The sequence below is a fragment of the Cetorhinus maximus genome, chromosome 4, assembly GCF_964194155.1.
Source record: "Cetorhinus maximus chromosome 4, sCetMax3.hap1.1, whole genome shotgun sequence".
NCBI lineage: Eukaryota > Metazoa > Chordata > Chondrichthyes > Lamniformes > Cetorhinidae > Cetorhinus > Cetorhinus maximus.
Genome location: NC_135882.1, coordinates 98,464,593 through 98,484,856, shown reverse-complemented (window position 1 = coordinate 98,484,856; position 20,264 = coordinate 98,464,593). Strand labels below are relative to the sequence as shown.

At 43.8% G+C, this 20,264-nt stretch overlaps 1 protein-coding gene across 1 annotated transcript in view; it reads left to right on the top strand.

Annotated features, from left to right (window-relative positions):
- The window catches only part of sntg1 (syntrophin, gamma 1), a 637,587-nt gene that overhangs the window by 315,365 nt on the left and 301,958 nt on the right, over window positions 1-20,264 (top strand). The window lies entirely within an intron of this gene.

Sequence of the window (20,264 nt, the reverse complement as noted above, 5' to 3'; positions counted from 1 at the left end):
AGGGTGGAGTGTTAAAATGGCAAGCGACAGGGAGGTCTGGGTAATGCTTGCGGACAGACCGAAGGTGTTCTGCAAAGCAGTCACCCAGTCTGCGTTTGGTCTCTCCAATGTAGAGGAAACCGCATTGGGAGCAATGAATGCAGTAGACTAAGTTGAGGGAAGTACAAGTGAAATGCTGCTTCACTTGAAAAGAGTGTTTAGGCCCTTGGATGGTGAGGAGAGGGGAAGTGAAGGGGCAGGTGTTGCATCTTCTGCGGTTGCATGGGAAGATGCCCTGGGAGGGGGTTGAGGAGTAGGGGGTGATGGAGGAGTGGACCAGGGTGTCCCGGAGGGAACGATTCCTACTGAATACCGCCGGGGGGTGTGAAAGGAAGATGTGTTTAGTAGTGGCATCATGCTGGAGTTGGCGGAAATGGCGGAGGATGATCCTTTGAATGCGGAGGCTGGTGGGGTGATAAGTGAGGACAAGGGGGACCCTATCATGTTTCTGTGAGGGAGGAGAAGGTGTGAGCGCGGATGCATGGGAGTTGGGCCAGACATGGTTGAGGGCCCTGTCAACCACCGTGGGTGGAAAACCTCGGTTAAGGAAGAAGGAGGACATGTCAGAGGAACTGTTTTTGAAAGTGGCATCATCAGAACAGATGCGACGGAGGCGAAGGAACTAAGAGAATAGGATGTAGTCCTTACAGGAAGCGGGGTGTGAGGAGCTGTAGTCGAGGTAGCTGTGGGAGTCGATAGGCTTGTAATGGATATTGGTGGACAGTCTATCACCAGAAATTGAGACAGAGAAGTCAAGGAAGGGAAGGGAAGTGTCAGAGATGGACCATGTGAAAATAATGGAGGGGTGGATATTGGAAGCAAAATTAATACATTTTTCCAGGTCCCGACGAGAGCATGAAGCAGCATCGATGTAATCATCAATGTACCGGAGAAAGAGTTGTGGGAGGGGGCCGGAGTAGGACTGGAACAAGGAATGTTCCACATACCCCATTAAGAGACAGGCATAGCTGGGGCCCATGCGGGTACCCATAGCCACACCTTTTATTTGGAGGAAGTGAGAGGAGTTAAAGGAGAAATTGTTCAGTGTGAGAACAAGTTCAGCCAGACGGAGGAGAATAGTGGTGGATGGGGATTGTTCGGGCCTCTGTTCGAGGAAGAAGCAGAGAGCCACCAGACCATCCCAGTGGGGGATGGAGGTGTAGATGGACGTCCATGGTGAAGAAGAGGCGGTTGGGCCCAGGGAACTGGAAATTGTTGTTGCGATGTAGGGTGTCAGAGGAATCACGGATGTAGGTGGGAAGGGACTGGACAAGGGGAGAGAGAAGGGAGTCAAGATAGCGAGAAATGAGTTCCATGGGGCAGGACCAGGCTGACACGATCGGTCTGCCGGGACAGTCCTGTTTGTGGATTTTGGGTAGGAGGTAGAAGCGGGCCGTCCGAGGTTGGGCGACTATCAGGTTGGAAGCTGTGGAAGAAAGATCTCCAGAGGAGATGAGGTCAGTGACAGTCCTGGAAACAATGGCATGATGTTCAGTGGTGGGGTCATGGTCCAGGGAGAAGTAGGAGGAAGTGTCTGCGAGTTGACGCTCAGCCTCTGCGAGGTAGAGGTCAGTGCGCCAGACAACAACAGCACCACCCTTGTCAGCGCGTTTGTTGACAATGTCAGGGTTGGACCTGAGAGAATGGAATGCAGCAAGTTCAGAGAGAGACAGGGTAGAATGGGTGAGAGGAGCAGAGAATTTGAGATGACTAATGTCACGCCGACAGTTCTCAATGAAAAGATCAAGAGAAGGTAAGAATCTAGAGGGAGGGGTCCAGGTGGAAGGAGTATATTGGAGGTGGGTAAAAGGATCCGTTGAACGGGGAGTGGACTCCTGCCCAAAGAAGTGAGCACGGAGACGAAGGCGGCGGAAGAAGAGTTCAGCATCGTGCCGAGCCCGAAATTCATTGAGATGAGGGCGTAAGGGTATGAAACTAAGTCCTTTGCTGAGGACTGAACGTTCAGCGTCGGAGAGGGGAAGGGCAGGGGTTATGGTGAATACACGGCCGGGGCTGGGATTGGAAGACGGGATGAGGACAGAGGGACAGGCAGGGGTGGAGGGTCCTAGATGGGTGTTGGTGTCGATGAGTTGTTGGAGCTTGCGTTCCTTTGCACTTGAGAGAAAGAGAAAAAGTTTCTTGTTGAGGCGTCGGATGAGACGAAGAATAAAATGAAACTGGGAGCACGCGCAGCTTTGAAAAAGGGTGCGGCGGTGCTGCTGGAGGGAGAGGTCGAGTGTGTTCATATGGCGGTGCATGGCACTGAGTGTGGATCTCAGAATGTGACGAGAACAGCAGTCTGAGGAGCGTTGTATGTCCCGGAGATACCTGTAATCCTGGGTGGGTTTGAAACATGAGGGATGGAATTTCAATTGAAATCCACGTGGGGTAAGTTGGAGATGGAGACAGTCACTGAGAAAGGAAATATGGCTGTGAAAGCAGGTTTTAGCAAACACCTTGTCAAACACCAGGAGAGAAATGGAAAGCAATGAAGGTGAACAAGGCAAAAGAGAGATTCGAAAATCCTGATGGAGAGAAAAGCAAAACTTCTTCAAGGTAGGCATTCCTTAAAAAGAAGTGGCAGTCAATTAAACCCCTTTCCTTTAACCCCTTTTCTATTTTTACTTAGTTCTGTTGAAGGGTCATGAGGACTCGAAACCTCAACTGTGCTCCTCTTCACCGATGCTGCCAGACCTGCTGAGTTTTTCCAGGTATTTTTGTTTTTGTTTTTGTTTTGGATTTCTAGCATCCACAGTTCTTTGCTTTTATCTCTATGTCTGCTCTGTAACCTGTTTAGATGTAGTACTAATGAACAAGTGTTAAGCAAATGCCAGCATATGACTACAGTCTGTATAAGGGAAAATAGGTCACGCATACCAATAACCAAGAACCATGCCCAGAGTTGACAGATCAGAGGGATCATACAAAATAATAAGTGCCTACACAAGAATGCACGGAGCCACTGCTACTCCCCCGGGGCAGCGCCTCAGCAACATGACAGAGTCTGAGCCAGCATGGCACAAAATTGGGCTTGCATGGTAACAAACAAATGGTAAGTTGGCCTTTATCGCAAGCTGATATGAGTATAGGAAGAAAGAAATCTTGCTGCAATTGTGCAGGGCTTTGGTGAGACCACACCTGGAATACTGTGTGTAGCTTTAGTCTCCATATTTAAAGAAGGATATACTTGCATTGGAGGCGGTATAGCAAAGGGTCACTAAATTTGTCCCTAGGATGAGAGGGTTGTCTAATGATGAAAGACTGAGTAAATTGGGCATCTCTGGAGGATAAATGAATGAGAGGAGATCTAATTGAAACATATCAGGTTCGCAATTTGTCTTGATGGTGTGCAGTACTTGATATTTAATTCCATTCACTGCAAAGGAACTGAATATCAGGTGCTGTGTGCAATGGATCGTTGAACCCACACCTCACATTTTGCTCTACCATCCACGATGAGTTTCCATTCCAAAAATTCTGATAGGGCTTTATAGTAGATGCTGAGAGATTGTTACTCCACTGACTAGAGAATCAGAATTTAGTATCATGGTATCAGAATAAAGGATAAATGGGTCTCTTTTGGATTGGCAAGTTGGAGTGCCTCAGTGATCAGCGCTGGGCAGTCAACTATTTCAATGACTTGGATGAAGTGACCGAATATATGGTAGCTAAATTTACCAATGACGCCAAGATAGGGAGGAAATGAAGTTGTCAAGATGAGGTAGAGGCTACAAAGGGATATAGACAGGTTAAGTGAGTGGGGAAAAAAATAAGCAAATAGAGTATAACATGGGTAAATGTGAACTTGTTCACTTTGGCAGGAAGAATTGAAAAGCAGTATACTATTTAAATGGAGAACGATTGCAGAACTTGGTAGTACAGAGGGATCTGGGTGTCCTGGTACATGAATCATATGAAGTTAGAATGCAGGTACAGCAAGTGATTAGGGAGGTAAGCGGAATGTTGGTGGTTATTGCAAGGGGAATGGAATATAAAGTAGAGAAATTTCACTGCAGTTGTACAGGGCCTTGGTGAGACCACATCTGGAGTACTGTGTGCAGTTTTATTCTCCTTATTTAAAGAAAGATATAATTGCTTTAGAAGCAGTTCAGAGAAGGTTTACTGGACTCATTTCTGGAGTGTCTAATGAAGAAAGATTGAACATTGGAGTTTAGCAGGACGTGGGGTGATATTGTTGAAACGTATAAGATCCTGAGGGGACTTGACAGGGTGCATACCCGAAGGATGTTTCCTTTTGTGGGGGAGACTAAAACCCGGGAACACCATTTAAAAATAAGAGGTCTCCCTTTTAAGACAGAAATGAGGTGAAATTTTTTCTCCCAAAGGGTCGTTGGTATGTGGAATTCTCTTCCCCAGTAAGTAGTGGAGGCTGGGTCTTTAAATTTATTCAAGGCTGAGTTAGACAAATTTTTAATAGATAAGTGAGTCAAGGGTTATTGGGGGCAGACAGGAAAGTGGGGCTGACAACATAACCAGATCAGCTATGATTTTACTGAAAGGTGGAGTAGGCTAGAAGGGCCAAATTGCCTACTCCTGCTTCTATGTTCCCAAGGGATTGGTCATTTACATTTGAGATGAGGAGACATTTCTTCATGCAGAGAGTTGTGAGTATTTGGAATTCTCTATCCCAGAGGGCTGTGGATGTTAAGTCATTGAGTATTTTCAAGGCTAAGATTGATGGATTTTTAGACTCCAAGAGAAGCAAAGGATATAGAGATCAGATGGAAAAATAGAGTTAAGGTTGAAGATTTGCCATAATGTTTTTGAATGGGAAAGGATGCTAGAGGGGCAGTATGGACTATTGCAGTTCTTATTTCTTATGTTCTTATGTTCCTAATTTCATGAAGGTTCACCTAGTGTATAACATAAAAATGAAAACTTGAGATGCACTACCACCACTGAGGCCACAGCCCCCTACCCCTGCCTCTGACCCCACCCCCCTCCAGGGGATGGACAACAAATGCTGGCCTTGCCAGCGACATCCACATCCCATGAAACAGTAAAAAAAATGTCCTTCAACTACGAACATACAAACATACGAATTAGGAGCAGGAGAAGGCCACTCGGCCTCTCGAGCCTGCTCTGCCATTCAATAAGATCATGGCTGATCTGATTGTAATCTCAGCCCCACATTCCTGCCTACTCCTTTCATCCCCTTGTCATTCAAGAATCTATCTAGCTCTGCCTTAAAAATATTCAAAGACTCTGCTTCCACTCCTTTTGAAGAAGAGAGTTCAAAAGACTCACAAACTCCTGAGAGAAAAAAAATCTCCTCATCTCTGTCTTAAATGAGCGACCCCTTATTTTTAAACAGTTACCCCTAGTTCTAGATTCTCCCACAAGAGGAAAAATCATCTCCATGTCTACCCTGTCAAGACCCCTCAGGATCTTAAAAGGTTTCAATCAAGTCACCTCTTACTCTTCTAAATTCCAGTGGAAACAAGCCTAACCTGTCCAGCCTTTCCTCATAAGACAACCCGCCCATTCCTGGTATTAGACTAGTAAACCTTCTCTGAACTGCTTCTAACGCATTTACATCTTCCCTTAAATAAGGAGATCAATACTGTACACAGTACTCCAGATGTGGTCTCACCAATGCCCTGTACAATTGAAGCATAGTCTCCCTACTTTTGTAATCAATTCCCCTCACAATAAACGATAACATTCTATTAGCTTTCCCAATTACTTGTTGCACTTGCCTTTTGTGATTCATGCACTTGATCTCTCTGAATCTCAAAGCTCTACAATCTCTCACCGTTTAGATAATAAGCTTCTTTTTTATTCTTCCTGCCAAAATGAAAAATTTCACATTTGCCTGCATTGTACTCCATTTGCCAGATCTTTGTGCACTCACTGAATCTATCTATGTCACTTTGTAGCCTCCTTATGTCTTTTTCACAATTTACTTTCCTATCTATCTATGTGTCTTCAGCAAAGTTAGCAACCATACCTTCGGCCCCTTCATGCAAGTCATTTATATAAATTGTAAAAAGTTGAGGCCCAGCAACTGGTCCTTGGGGCACAGCACACATTGCATCCTGCCAACCAGTAAAATACCCATTTATGCTTACTCTCTGTTTCCTGTTAGCTAGCCAATCTTCTATCCATGCCAATATATTACCCACTATACCATGAGCTTTTATTTTCCTCAATAACCTTTAATGTGGCACTTTATCAAATGCCTTCTGGAAATCTAAATACAGTGGATCCAAGGTTCCCTTTTATCCACAGCACATGTGACTCCTTCAAAGAACTCCAATAAATTGGTTAAACATGACTTCCCTTTTACAAAACCATGTTGACTCTGCCTGATTGCCTTGAATTTTTCTAAGTGTTCTGCCATAGCTTCTTTAATAATAACTTCTAACACTTTCCCTATGACAGATGTTAGGCTAACTGGCCTGTTGTTTCCTGCTTTCTGTCTCCCTCCCATTTTAAATAAAGGAGTTACATTTGCTATTTTTCAATCTAATGGAATGTTTCTCAAATTTAGGGAATTTTGGAAAATTAAAACCAATGCATCAACTATCTCACTAGCCACTTCTTTCAAGACCTTAGGGTGAAGTGTATCCGGACCTGGGGATTTGTCAGCCTGCAGCCCCAACAATTTGCTCAATACCACTTCCCTGGTGATTGCAATTTTCCCGAGTTCCTCCCTTCCTTCCAGTTCCTGATCTATAGCTATTTCCAGGATGTTACTTGCGTCCTCTAAGGTGAAAACCGAAGCAAAATACCTGTTTAATTCACCGCCCATCTTCCTACTTTCCATTATCAATTCCCCAGACACACTCTCTATGGGACTATCACTTTGTTAACTCTTCTTATTTAAATATCAAAAGAAACTCTTACTATCGGTCATTATATTACCAAATAGCTTTCTCTCATACTCTTAATTTTTCCCTCCTTATTAATCTTTTTGTCATTCTTTGCTGTTCTTTATATTATTTCCAATCTTTGGACCTGCCGCCTGTCTTTGTGTAATTAGATGCTTTGTCTTTAAGTTTGATACTGTCTTTAACTTTTTTTAGTTAACCACAGATGGTGGACCCTGCCCTTGGAATTTTTTTTTCTCGTTGGAATGTATATTTTCTGGTTGTTCTTTAAATGTCCCTTTAAATGTCTGCCACTGAACTTCTATTGACCTATCCCTTAACCTCATTTTCCAGTTCACTTTAGCTAGCTCTGCTTTCATGCCCTCATAATTTCCCATATTTAAGTTTAAAATGCTAGTCTTGGACGCACTCGTTTCTCCCTCAAATTGAATGTAAAATTCAATCATATTATGATCGCTGCTACCTAGGGGTGCCTTCACTAGGAGGTTATATCAATTAATCCAATCTCATTGCTCAATACCAGGTCTAGTATAGCTTGCTCTCTGGTTGGCTCCAGAATGTGCTGTTCTAAGAAACTATCCCGAAAACACTCTATGAACTCCTCATCTACGCTGCCTTTGCCCTTCTGATTTTTCCAGTCTATATGTAGATTAAAATCCCCCATGGTTATTGCTGTACCTTTCGAACAAGCTCCTATTACCTCTCTTTTTATACTCTGTTCTACTGTGTAGTTACAATTAGGGGGCCTGTACACCACTCCCACAAGTGACTTGCCTTTATCATTTCTCTTTGCAACCCAAACCGTTTCTACATCCTGGTTTCCTGAACTTAGGTCATCCCGCTCTAATGTGCTAACGCAATCATTAATTAACAGACCCACCCCCGACCTAATCCTAACTTCCTGTCCTTCCTAAATGTCACGTACCCTTCAATATTCAGGTCCCAATCTATGTCATCCAGCAGCCATGTCTCTGTAATGGCTATCAGATCAAACTTATTTATTTCTATTTGCACTATCAGTTCATCTGTTTTGTTTTGAATGCTACATGTGTTTAGATACAGAGCCTTTTGTTTTGTTCTTTTATTACTTTTGTAGCGTCTAGCCTTATCTGCTGATTTACTCTTAAATTTGTGCTCTTTATCCCGTCACGGTCTGTTTATCATTTCCCATATGAATACCTTTTTCTCTTGCCTTGCCTCTACGCTTTGGTTTACCACACCTTCCCAAATTTTATCCCTTGCCCCCACTATTCAGTTTAAAACCCTCTCTACTTTCCTAATTATGTGGCTTGTTAGGGCACTAGCCCAAGTACGGTTCAGGTGTAGACAGTCCCAACGATACAGATCCCACATTCCCCAATACTGGTGCTAGTGCCCCACAAACTGAAACCCACTTAGAACCATAGAAAAGTTACAGCACAGAAGGAGGCCATTCAGCCCATCTTGTCCATGTCAGACCGAGGACACCCAGGTGCCCTTTCTAATCCCACCTTCCCGCACCCGCCCATAACCCTGCAGATTACAGCACTTAAGGTGCAGATCCAGATACTTTTTAAAAGAGTTTAGAGTTTCTGCCTCTACCACCAACTTGGGCAGCGAATTCCTGACACCCACTATCCTTTGCGTAAAAAAGCTCTTCCTCATGTCCCCCCTACACCTTCTGCTACTTATCTTGAATCTATGTCCCCTGGTTCTAGAATTCTCCACCAAGGGAAACAATTTTATCCTGTCCACTCTATCTATTCCCCTCGTAATTTTGTATACCTCAATCAAGTCACCTCTCAGCCTTCTTTGTTCTAAGGAAAATAACCCCAACCTATCCAATCTCTCCTCGTAGATACACTTTTCTAACCCTGGCAACATTCTTGTAAACCTCCTCTGCACTCTCTCCAGAGCTATTACGTCCTTCCTGTAATGTGGTGACCAGAACTGCACACAATACTCCAGTTGTGGCCTCACCAGTGTTTTATACAATTCCAACATTATATCCTTACTTTTATATTCTATTCCTCTGCCAATGAAGGAGAGCATTCCATATGCCTTCTTTACAACCTTGTCTACTTGAACTGCTGCCTTCAGGGACCTGTGTGCTTGTACGCCAAGATCTCTCACTTCATCTACCCCTCTTAGTATATTCCCATTTATTGTGTAATCCCTGTAACTGTTTGACCTCCCTAAATGTATGACCTCGCACTTCTCTATGTTAAAATCCATCTGCTACTTTACCACCCACTCCACCAACCCATCTATATTGTTTTGGAGATTACAGCTATCCTCTACACTATCCACTACTCAGTCAATCTTTGTGTCATCTGCAAATTTCCCAATTGTGCACCCCACGTTCACGTCCAAATCATTAATATATAACACAAACAGAAAGGGTCCCAACACTGAACCCTGTGGAACACCACTTGAGACAACTTTCCATTCGCAAGGGCATCCATCGACCTTTACCCTTTGTTTCCTGTTACAAAGCCAACCTTTTATCCAGTTTGCCACATTACCCTGAATCCCATGGGCTTTTACTTTCTTGACCAATCTGCCCTGTGGGACCTTATCAAATGCCTTGCTAAAATCCATGTACACAACATCCACTGCACTACCTTCATCAACCCTTCTTGTCACTTCCTCAAAGAATTCAATCAAATTTGTGAGGCAAGACCTTCCTTTAACAAATTGATGCTGACCATCCCTGAATAGTCCATGCCTTTCCACATGACAGTTAATCCTATCTCTCAGGATTGATTCTACTAATTTGCTCACCACCGATGTAAGACTAACTGGCCTGTAATTGTTTGGCATTTCCTTTGATCCTTTTTTAAACAATGGAACTACGTTTGCATTTCTCCAGTCCTCCGGTACCTCTCCTGTATCAAGTGAAGATTGAAAAATCATCCTCAGAACACCTACTATCTCCTCCCTGACTTCCTTCAGCAGCCTCGAAAACTGGTGACTTATCAACTTTCAAGAATTTCAACCCTTCGAGTACTTCCTCTCTCTTTGTGACTATCCCGTCCAATGTCTCGCAATGTTCCTCCTGGACTACTATACCTGCATCCTCCCTTTCCTTTGTAAACACAGAGACAAAATATTAATTTAAAACCCTTCCCACAGCCTCTGCATCTGCACACAAGTTTCCATCTTCATCTCTGATAGGTCCCACTTTTTCCTTAACTAACCTTTTTGCATTAATATATTGGTAAAACATCTTTGAGTTATCTTTAACTTTACTTGCTAATCTTTTTTCATGCCCTCTCTTTGATTTCCTTATTTCCTTTTTTACTTTGTCCCTGCACTTTCTCTATTCGTCTAGGCTATCTACAGTGCTTAGTTCTTTGTGCCTATTGTACGCTTTCTTTTTCTGTTTGATCTTCCCCTGTATTCCTCTAGACAACCAGGGGGGTCTAGATTTGGCAGAACCACTCTTATTTTTGTAGGGGACATGTAGGGGACTTCTCCCACACCAGTCTTTGAACCACGCATTCATTTCTCTAATCTTATTTGTCCTCTGTCAATTTGCACATGACTCAGGTAATAATCCAGAAATTATTACCTTTGAGGTGCTGCTTCTTAATTTGGTGCCTAGCTCTCATACTGACTATGCAGAGTCTCCTTCCTCATCCTGCCTATGTCATTGGCATGATCACTGAATGGTCGCCCTTCCACTGCAAGTTCCTCCCCAGCCCTGAGCAGGTGTCCCCAACCCTGGCAAAGGACACACAACACAGCCTTCTGAATTCTTGCTCTCGCAGAGAACAGTGTCAATCCCCATCATGAAGTTGTCCCCTACTACCACTACATTCTTTTTTGTTCCCCCCCACATGGATGGCTTTCTGTACCATGGTGCCATGGTCAGTTTTCTCATCCACCCTACAACCTCTGATCTCATCCAGTCAAGCTGAGAGAACCTCAAACCTATTGGACAATTGCAGACGCTCACATTCCTGCCCTCTGGGTCCCCATTCCTGCCTCACTCGCAGTCATACCCTCTTGTCCCTGACCACTGACCAAATCAGAAGACCCTATCCTGAGTGTTGTGACTGCCTCTTGGTATAAAGCATTCAGGTAACTTTCCCTTCCCTGATGTGTTGCAGAGTCTGCAGCTCAACCTCCAGCTCAATGACTCTGAGCCAAAGTTCCTGAAGCCGTATACACTTACTGCAGACATGTTTGCCCTGGATCACAATGTTTTCCAGGAACGCCCACATGCTGCCCACCTGTCCCACCATCCTTAAAGTGCTTTCAATAATTACTTAATTATAATAGTCACTTATTGATGTTGCTTTCTTATATATTTTATTAACTTTACCACTAATTTATGTACTATTTTAAACCTTAAGGATAGAACAGAACTTAGCCACTGACCAGATACTCAACAAACAGCTGGGTCCTTTCCCTGCAGTAGGGCAAGAACCAATTTCTATGAGATGAAACTGATAGAAAAAGGAAACGAACCCACTCCCCTCCCTTCCCCACCCCTTCCCTCTCCACCTTCCCCCTCCCCTTCCTCTCCCCCTTCCCCTCCACCTCCCCTACCCCTGCTTTAAAGTGTCAAACAGGTCAATTGAGGCTGCCAGGATATAGCAACCCACATTGTAAGGCTATGGAGGCGTCTGCATTTATTCTGGGAAATTGTACAATTTAAAATGCTAGATTTAAAAATGCCTTACCTTCTTTCTCTCACCTATCCTAGAGAATGACAACACAGCAGTGCTTTCCTTCTAGATCACCTAACTAATAATTGTCTTCTGACTGAATAAGTTAGCATCAAATAAATGCATCGTCTGCTGTATGATTCTAACCTTCATGAATAGGAAAATGAACGTCAGTGCATATTATAAACTATAAAACAAGTACAAAATGAACACAAGCCAACCTACTCTTCCCTAACACCCTGGGTGGCCTCATGTGACTGTCATCTAAACTTGTATTTCTCCTCGGTGCAGTCTGAGGGTCAGTAACACATGAAGTCATTGGTTGCTGATTCTCTGCGGAAGGGTCATAGGACTGAAGTGGCCCTCCTCTCATGGCAACTTGTTCCTGATCAGAAGTTACAACTTCCTGCATCATTGGAGCTTGTTCCTGGCCATGTTGATGTGATCTTCTGCTGTCTACTGATATAGTGCTCCGAGGTAGAAGTGCAAATACTGTCATGTGCAGAACAGCAGTACCAAGCAGGTGGACTCCAGGTACCGCTACTTCACTGGGCCCTGGATTTGTGTCACCCATGATCAGTGGGATGGTGGACCTAATGGCAGTTACCAAATTCTGAACGCCCTGATACCGCAGCGTGCATAGTCGCTACCATGGCATTGAAGCTGATATGCAGAGGTGCTTTCTGTTCTTTCTCCTAATGATAACACAGAAGTAGTCCATACTTCAGTGGAGTTGGAGGCACCAACAGTGCCAGGCTCCTTCTTAGGTGTGATTATAAACTAACATCTCTTCAATCTATGGTGTTTCGGCATGTGTCAGCTCTGCATTACCCAGTGAGCCTTCATCTTTATTCTCATATTGTCTGTGGAGTTTTCAAATTCGGCAGCAGATCATTCAAGATTTTAATTTATTTTTAATTTTAATAATCCAGATATGCTGTACAGTCTATTAAATTTAAGTATACACTAATGAAGACAGTAAAGCATTGATATGTCAATAAAGATTTAATAATTTAGATCAAAACCTAACTGCTTATGTCAATTGTTGTGAGGCTTTTACTCTTCCCTCATGCAGCAATTGCAACAGTTTAAGTGATCAGTCTCAAAGTATTTTATGCTTGGAATGCAAATCATGATTGACTGGGCATTAATGTGACACAAAACTCAATTCATTTGTAACTATCAGCAAACACAGATTTTCATCTCATTTCCTTAGGCTGAATTTGAACTTGGGCCTTCACAGGTGAAGGGCAGTGAACAAAATAAATGCTTTGTTATATTTACAAAATATATGCATTTGATAGTTTTGCCAGTAGCTATTGGCTAGATTATATACAATGTTTTGCCAGTAGCTATTGGCTAGATTATATACAATGAAGAAGCAGAATTATTTGTCAGAAATAATTAGGCATTCTCTCTTACCCAGTTAACTTTTATTAGAATTTCTGTATTAATATCATCCATTAGGAGCTGCAGTTGTGCCTTTTGTTCAGAATGAAGTAGCACTTCAAAATGATGCAAGACACAATGGAATGCCGACTGAAAATAAAATCTTCTGACATCCATGTGGTCTCTTCCCAAGGGCAGGTTTTTTTTAGACTTTTCAAAAGACAAGATGAAAAGTGAGTCCAGAAATGTGAAAGGACTGTTACTTTGGAGGGCAGTACACTGTTCGAATAACATTTTATTTTTAACCAATGTTTCCTCAGCACTCAGTGTTCAGAACTGAATGTGGACAATTGCTAGGTTCAAGTATTGCTCTGAAAATGGGTACAAATAATAGCTGTAGCTGTGCCCGTATGGCCATTGTTGGGTTAGAAGGTAAAATCACTAATACAGTGGTGGATATCTGATTTTATTAAGTTCCTACTTTATCACAGAATCACAGAATTGTTAGGGTGCAGAAGGAGGCTATGCGGTTCATTGTGTCTGCACTGGCTTCCTAAATGAGCATTATGACTTAGTGCCATTCTCTTGCCTTTTCCCCATGCCCTGGCACATTGCTTCTATTCAAATAATTATCCAATGCCCTCTTGAATGCCTCGATTGAAACTGCCTCTACCAGACTTCCAGGCAGTGCATTCCAGGCTTGAACCATTCGCTGTGTGAAAAAGTTATTTCTCGCATCACATTTGCTTCTTTTGCAAATCACTTTAAATCTGTGCCCTCTCATTCTCAACCCTTTTATGAGTGGGAACAGTTTCTCCCTATCTACTCTATCCAGCTCCCTCATGATTTTGAACACCTCTATCAAATCTCCTCTTGGCCTTCCCCTTTCCAAGGAGAACAGCCCCAACCTCTCCAATCTATCTTCATAACTGAAGTTTCTCATCTGTGGAACCATTCTTGTAAACCGCGTCTGCGCTCTCTCCAATACGTTCACATCCGTCCTATAGCGTGGCACCCAGAATTGTATACAGTACTCCAGCCGAGATCTAACTAGTGTCTTATATAAGTTCAGCATAACTTCCTTGCTCTTGAACTCTATGCCCCTATTAATACAGCACAGGATACTGTATGCTTTATTAACTGCTCTCCCCACCTGTCCTGCCAACTTCGTGATCTATGCATATATACACACTGAGGTCCCTCTGCTTCTGCACACCCTTAAGAATTGCACCCTTTATTTTATATTGTCTCTCAATGTGCTTCTTACCAAAATGCATCACCTCACACTTCTCGCATTGAACATCGTCTGCCACCTATTTGCCCACTCCACCAACTTGTTTAAGTCCTTTTGAAGTTTTACACTGCCTTCCTCACAGTTTATAATGCTTCCAAGTTTTGTATCATCCGCAAACTTTGAAATTCTCCCCTGCATACCAGGATCTATATCATTAATATATATAACGAAAAACAAGGGTCCCAATACCGACCCCTGGAGAACTCCATTACAAACCTTCTCCAGCTTGAAAAATATCCATTAGCCATTACTCTCTGTTTCCTATTACTCAGCCAATTTTGTATCCATGTTGCTACTGTCCCTTTAATTCCATGAGCTATAACTTTTCTCACAACTCTGTTGTGTGGCACTGTATCGAATGCCTTTTGAAATCCATGTACACCACCTCAACAGCATTGCCCTCATCAACCCTCTGTTACCTCTTCAAAAAACTCCAAGTTAGTTAAACACAATTTCCTCTTTTGAAATCCATGCTAGATCTCCCTAATCAACCCATATTTTTTCCACGTGACTACGAATTCTATCCTGAATAATTGTTTCTAGAAGCTTCCCCACCACTGAAGTTAAACTGACTGTAATTGCTGGGCTTATCTTGACAAACATTTTTGAACAAGGATGTAATGTTTGCAATTCTCCAGTCCTCTGGCACCTCCCCTGAGTCTAAGGAAGACTGAAAGATTATAGCCAATGTCCCTGTAATTTCCACTGTCACTTCCTTCAATGTCCTTGGATGCATCTCACCCAGTCCAGTGCCTTATCAACTTTAAGTACCAACAATTTGTCCAACACTTCCTCCTTATCAATTTTGAATCCTTCTAGTGACAGAATTTCCTCCTCTGTCACCATGGCCTCGGTAGTATCTGCTTCCTTGGTAAAGACGGATGCAAAGTATTCATTTAACACCTCAGCCATGCCCCCTGCCTCCCCTTTTAATCCCCTTTTTGGTCCCTAATCGGTCCTACTCCTCCTTTTACCATCCTTTTACAATTTATGTGCCTTTAGAAGACTTTGGGATCCCCTTTATGTTGGCTGACAGTCTTTTCTCATAATCCCTCTTCACTTCTCTAATATGCTTTTTCACTTCCCCTCTGAACCTTCTGTATTCCACTTGGTTCTCAATTGTATTTTCTACTTGACACCTGTCATAAGCACACTTTTTCTTCTTTATTTTAATTCCTCTCATTTTTCATCCATGGAGCTCTGGATTTGTTTGCCCTACCTTACCCTTTTGAGAGAGTATACCTTGACTGCGCCCAACACATTTCTCCTTTGAACATAGCCCATTGTTCAGCTACAGTTTTTTCTGCCAACCTTTGATTCCAGTTTATCCAGCCAGCTCTGTTCTTGCCGCAGAGAAGTTGGCTCTCCCCCAGTTAATTATTCTTACTCTGGATCGCAAATTGTCCTTTTCTACTGTCACCCTAAACCTTATGATACAATGAACACTGTCTCCTAAATGTTCCCCCACTGACACTTGATCTATTTGGCCCACCTCATTTCCAAGAACCAGATCCAACAGTGCATCCTTTCTTTTTGGACTGGGCACATACTGCTGTAGAAAATCCTCCTGAGCACAATCCAGGAAGGCTTGCCCCTCTCTGCCTTTTACACTACCACTGCCCCAGTCTACATTCAGGTAATTAAAGTCCTACATTATAACTGCCCTATAATGTTTGCACCTCTCTGTTATTTTCCTGCAGATTTGTTCCTCTACGTCCTTTCCACTAGTTGGCGGCCTATAGACCACACCGAGCAATTTCATTGTACTTTTTTTGTTCCTTAGCTCTAGTCAGATTGATTCTACCCTTGAACTCTCAGGGACATCCTCTTTCCCCAGCATTGCAATGCTCTCCTTAACCAATACCGCCACCCCTCCTCCTTTTCTTCCTTTCCTATCTTTTATGAACACCTTATACCCAGGAATATTCAACACCCAGTCCAGCTCTTCCTTGAGCCAGGTCTCTGTTATTGCCACAACATCATATTTACACATGGCAATCTGTGCCTGTAACTCCCCAATCTTATTTACTATACTCCATGCATTCACATTCATGCACAGTAACCCTGATTTAGACTTCATTACTTTCTCCCTAACTCCGACTTCACCAATTAACTTACTATTCTCTATTTTAGTGCCATCTGTCTCTCCCAGTATTTTGTCCACCCTGGTGTTCCGCTCTAATATTCTCTCGTGGTTCCCACACACCTGCTGAGTTAGTTTAAAGCCCTTCGAACAGCATGAGAAAAACACCCTGCAAGGAACTCAGTCCCAGCTCTGTTCAGGTGCAACCCATCTGGCTTGACCATGTGCCACCGCGAGAGTCAGATCCAGTGGCCGGGATTTTCCGTGCACGCCGGCGGCGGGTGTGTTTGGTGGCGTGAACAGACAATAATGCGTGACCCGTGTGCGCCCGTCCACTCAGCCTGCCAATGGCAGGTCACTTTTCCCACCATTGGACGTCAGAAACCTCATTGTAATACATCAGCATATCATTATAAGGCCATTCCACCGGACTCATCCCCTCCCACTGGATCATCCACCCACGTCAGTGGGAAAACACACTGGCACGTTTCACAACAGCACATAAGCGACGTGCATTTGACGAGCTGCACTTCGCTCAGGACTTTGAAGCTTGTTTGCCCACCTTGCTTCGGGCAGCACTCGCAGTCATCAGCACCAGGCTTCACAGACAGCACCACATCACTTTTAGGGGGGCTCACAGGTAGGTCTCTACCTACCAGATCATTTGTGGGTGGCTTTTCAACGGCTGCAGGGCTAGGGCTTGCATGAGGAAGGGGGAGAAGTGGCCTCAGGCAAGGGAAGAGGCTGCAGGGTGAGGGCTGTACTGGGGAAGGAGGGTATCTGAGAGTGTGTGTGGGGGTACATGTTGATCTGTGCAAGTGGCCTCAATATGGTGAGAGCTGAGGAGGCAGTCTCCAGAGGAGATGAGGCCAGATGGACATGTGAGGGTGTGTTTGTGAGAATGGGTGGTGATGTCCCTTGAGCTGGCAATGATTGAGATGCCAGTGAATGTGTGATGGGCTTGAGTGTGTGAGTTTAGAGTGATATGAGATGGTTGCAATACCCTGACTGCACAGATGAGATCATTCATCCTCTATCTGCATTGGATGGCCAATCTCTTCTGTGCAGCATTGGCACTGATCACCACTGCCACTACCTGCCAAGCTGGATTGGTGATGCCGCTGCTCGTCCTGCGGCCAGAGTGGGGGTAGAGGACATCATGGCGGGCCTCCACGGCATCCAAATGGCATTCCAATGATGCATCATTAAACCTGAGGGCTGCAGTCTTTTTACCTTTTGTGGACATCTTCCCTGCATTAGTCGTAGGCTGGAAGCACTGAGATGTGTGCGCGCAGGTGGACTTTAAATATGGCGCCCAGCGTGATGAAGTGGCGAGGTGACGGCATGGCGGGCGAATGACAGCCTGCCTGCCCTGGAAAGGGCGTGTTTGCTGGCAATGCTTAAATAATGCGGCAGGTTTGGGACGATATGGTGTGAAAACCCAACATCACGGCTAGTTTTACCTGCCCGCTACCTCATTTAGTGCAAATCTGGGACAAGTCTGCCCAGTGTCCCAGGAATCTAAAGGCCTCCCTTCTGCACCTTGCTAAAGGCCTCCCTTCTCCACCTTGCTAATTTTCCACCTAGCTCCCTAATTCTGAATGCAGGTCCACATCCCCCTTCCTACCTAAGTCATTTGTACCAACATGGACCATGACCTCTGGCTGTTCATCCTCCCCAAGAAGAATGCCCTGCAACCGCTCAGTGCCATCATTGACCCTGGCATCAGGGAGGCTATGACTTTTTATCACTGCACATAGAACGTTTAGCTAACCCATAGCTGATAGTTTTGACTACAGGAATCTGTTACTGAAAGGTTGATGACCAGTTGATAACATCGTCATCAACAAATTAACCTCAAAGTGGTGTTAAGTTTCAAAAGATATATATTGAGAAGGGACCTTCTCAGTGAATGTGCATGAAGTAGTGTCGACACTGGACGCATTGGAGTACACTTTGACTTTATAGGATAGTGCAAAAAATGAATTGGCAGCCCGTTTTACAGCTTACCTCATTTTTATTTCCTTTAAAGTCCAAATTTTTGCCCTGCCAGTTGTAACAATGATTAGCCCTAAAAATGCACAACTGTCCTGGCAGACTCCTGCTGCACTGTAGGGTGAATCAGCAAAATGGCTATACACTCAAGCACAGTTTCCAGAATGGCTTCCAGCTGGAGCGTCCCTGCTGCTTAAAGACCATTGATGTCAGGGAGGTGCAGGAGGGAGTCTTTAATTTCAGAACTCCAGAACCTGGCCCTCAGTCAGTACCCAGTGTAGCATTGGCATAGCTATGCCCAGTCTCACTACGCTGCCAAAACCAGCCATTATGTGGCCTTTTCACTGACCTGTGAACTTTGGTAGGTGGGATTCTGTGACAGGTACACTCCCAGTATAATTGCCAGAAGAGTGCCCTTATGGAATTTCTAACTCAAAGTCTATGAATGACAAGTCACAATAGGAGAATAGAAAGTTAAATTGATGAAAATTAACCTGATGGGGAAATGTAGTTAAATATAATAGCTGAAATGTCTGATTTAATTTTATTTAAAATTAATATTTATTGTTAGCCACTTCAGCCACTTTATTTCCTATTTGCTTTTCAAACAAATTTAAGTCATGATTTGCTGCTTTGTACCAATTAGACTTCAGAATGTGAGTTGATCGATTCATGTTTAAATAAATTTTTAAACCATCTATTTAATTATTTCAATATCGATTCTGCAGCTCTGCGCCTCAGGGAGATTGAAGAGCTATTTCGCGCGTATGCGCAAAAGAGCGCTGGCCCCTGTCTGTCCCTCCTCCCCCCCCGCCCACACAGGTAGCGCTGAGCACTACAGCTTGCGTGTTACACTGGATGGGCCTTAATTAGCCCGCCTGCGTAAAATGGCGGCGCAGAGCCGATCGGTCCGAAAGGACCCTTTTCGGGGTCATACGGGACTTGAAATGTGAACTCAGTTTCCCTCTCCACAGATGCTGTTAGACCTGCTGAGTTTTTCCATCATTTTCTGTTTTTGTTTCAGATTTCTAGCATCCGCAGTATTTTGCTTTTATCTAAGTTACTATTGGATCTGCTTCGGGTGCCACAATCCAGATGGTAACAACTTGGTGCATTAAAATAATTCCCTTCAGTTCCCCCTTGCCCCCGCCGTCCGAGAATTGTTGTCAATTATCTTAATCTTAGCCCTTTGGTTATCAACCTTCCCACCAGCAAAAACAAATCCTCTCTGTCAAGTCTCCTCATAAACGTAAACTCCTCTAATAAATCTTCCCTTCAAGGATAACAATCCCCCTCACTCCTGGCACCATTCTGATAAATCTTTTTTCTACTGAAAACTCTGAGCTAGTCAGTCCATGTCTGTGGAGAGAAGTTAATAGTTACAACTCTGCTTGCTTTCTGACCTGTCCTGCTAACTAGCTTGCTGAGAATTTCCTGCCTTTGTTAATTTTATGACAGGTTTCCAGCATCTGGAACATTCTGAATTGTATTTTTGTCCACTGCTTTTGTCACTCTTCACATTGAAAGAAGTGGGGCTATTGATTTTGTTTTCAAGAACCTGACAGCTTCAATGCCCTGAACCCCAATCATTTTATATTCCAAATGGCCTTCTCCAGAAGGGAACAATCTTGCTCTTTCTATATATTTTTGGATTTTAATTTTTGTTGAAGCCATATTGTATTTGGCCCCTGCTCCAAAATCCATCCCCAGCGACCAATTTTATCCCTCTAGCTGGTAACTGTCTGAGATTAGGCCAATCTGTTTGCAACCTGAGGGCTAGATTTTCCTGTTCAGAGAGCCAGGTTGACAAAGAAACTGGTGGCCAAGCAGTGTGGTTGGAATTCCCACCTCTGTTTCTAGCATTGGTCATTTAAACAGCACAGGAAAGGGCATGGGTGGCAAGTCAGACCTGGGCCTATCAAGCCTTCAATTAAGCTTGTTGAAGCTGTAATAAA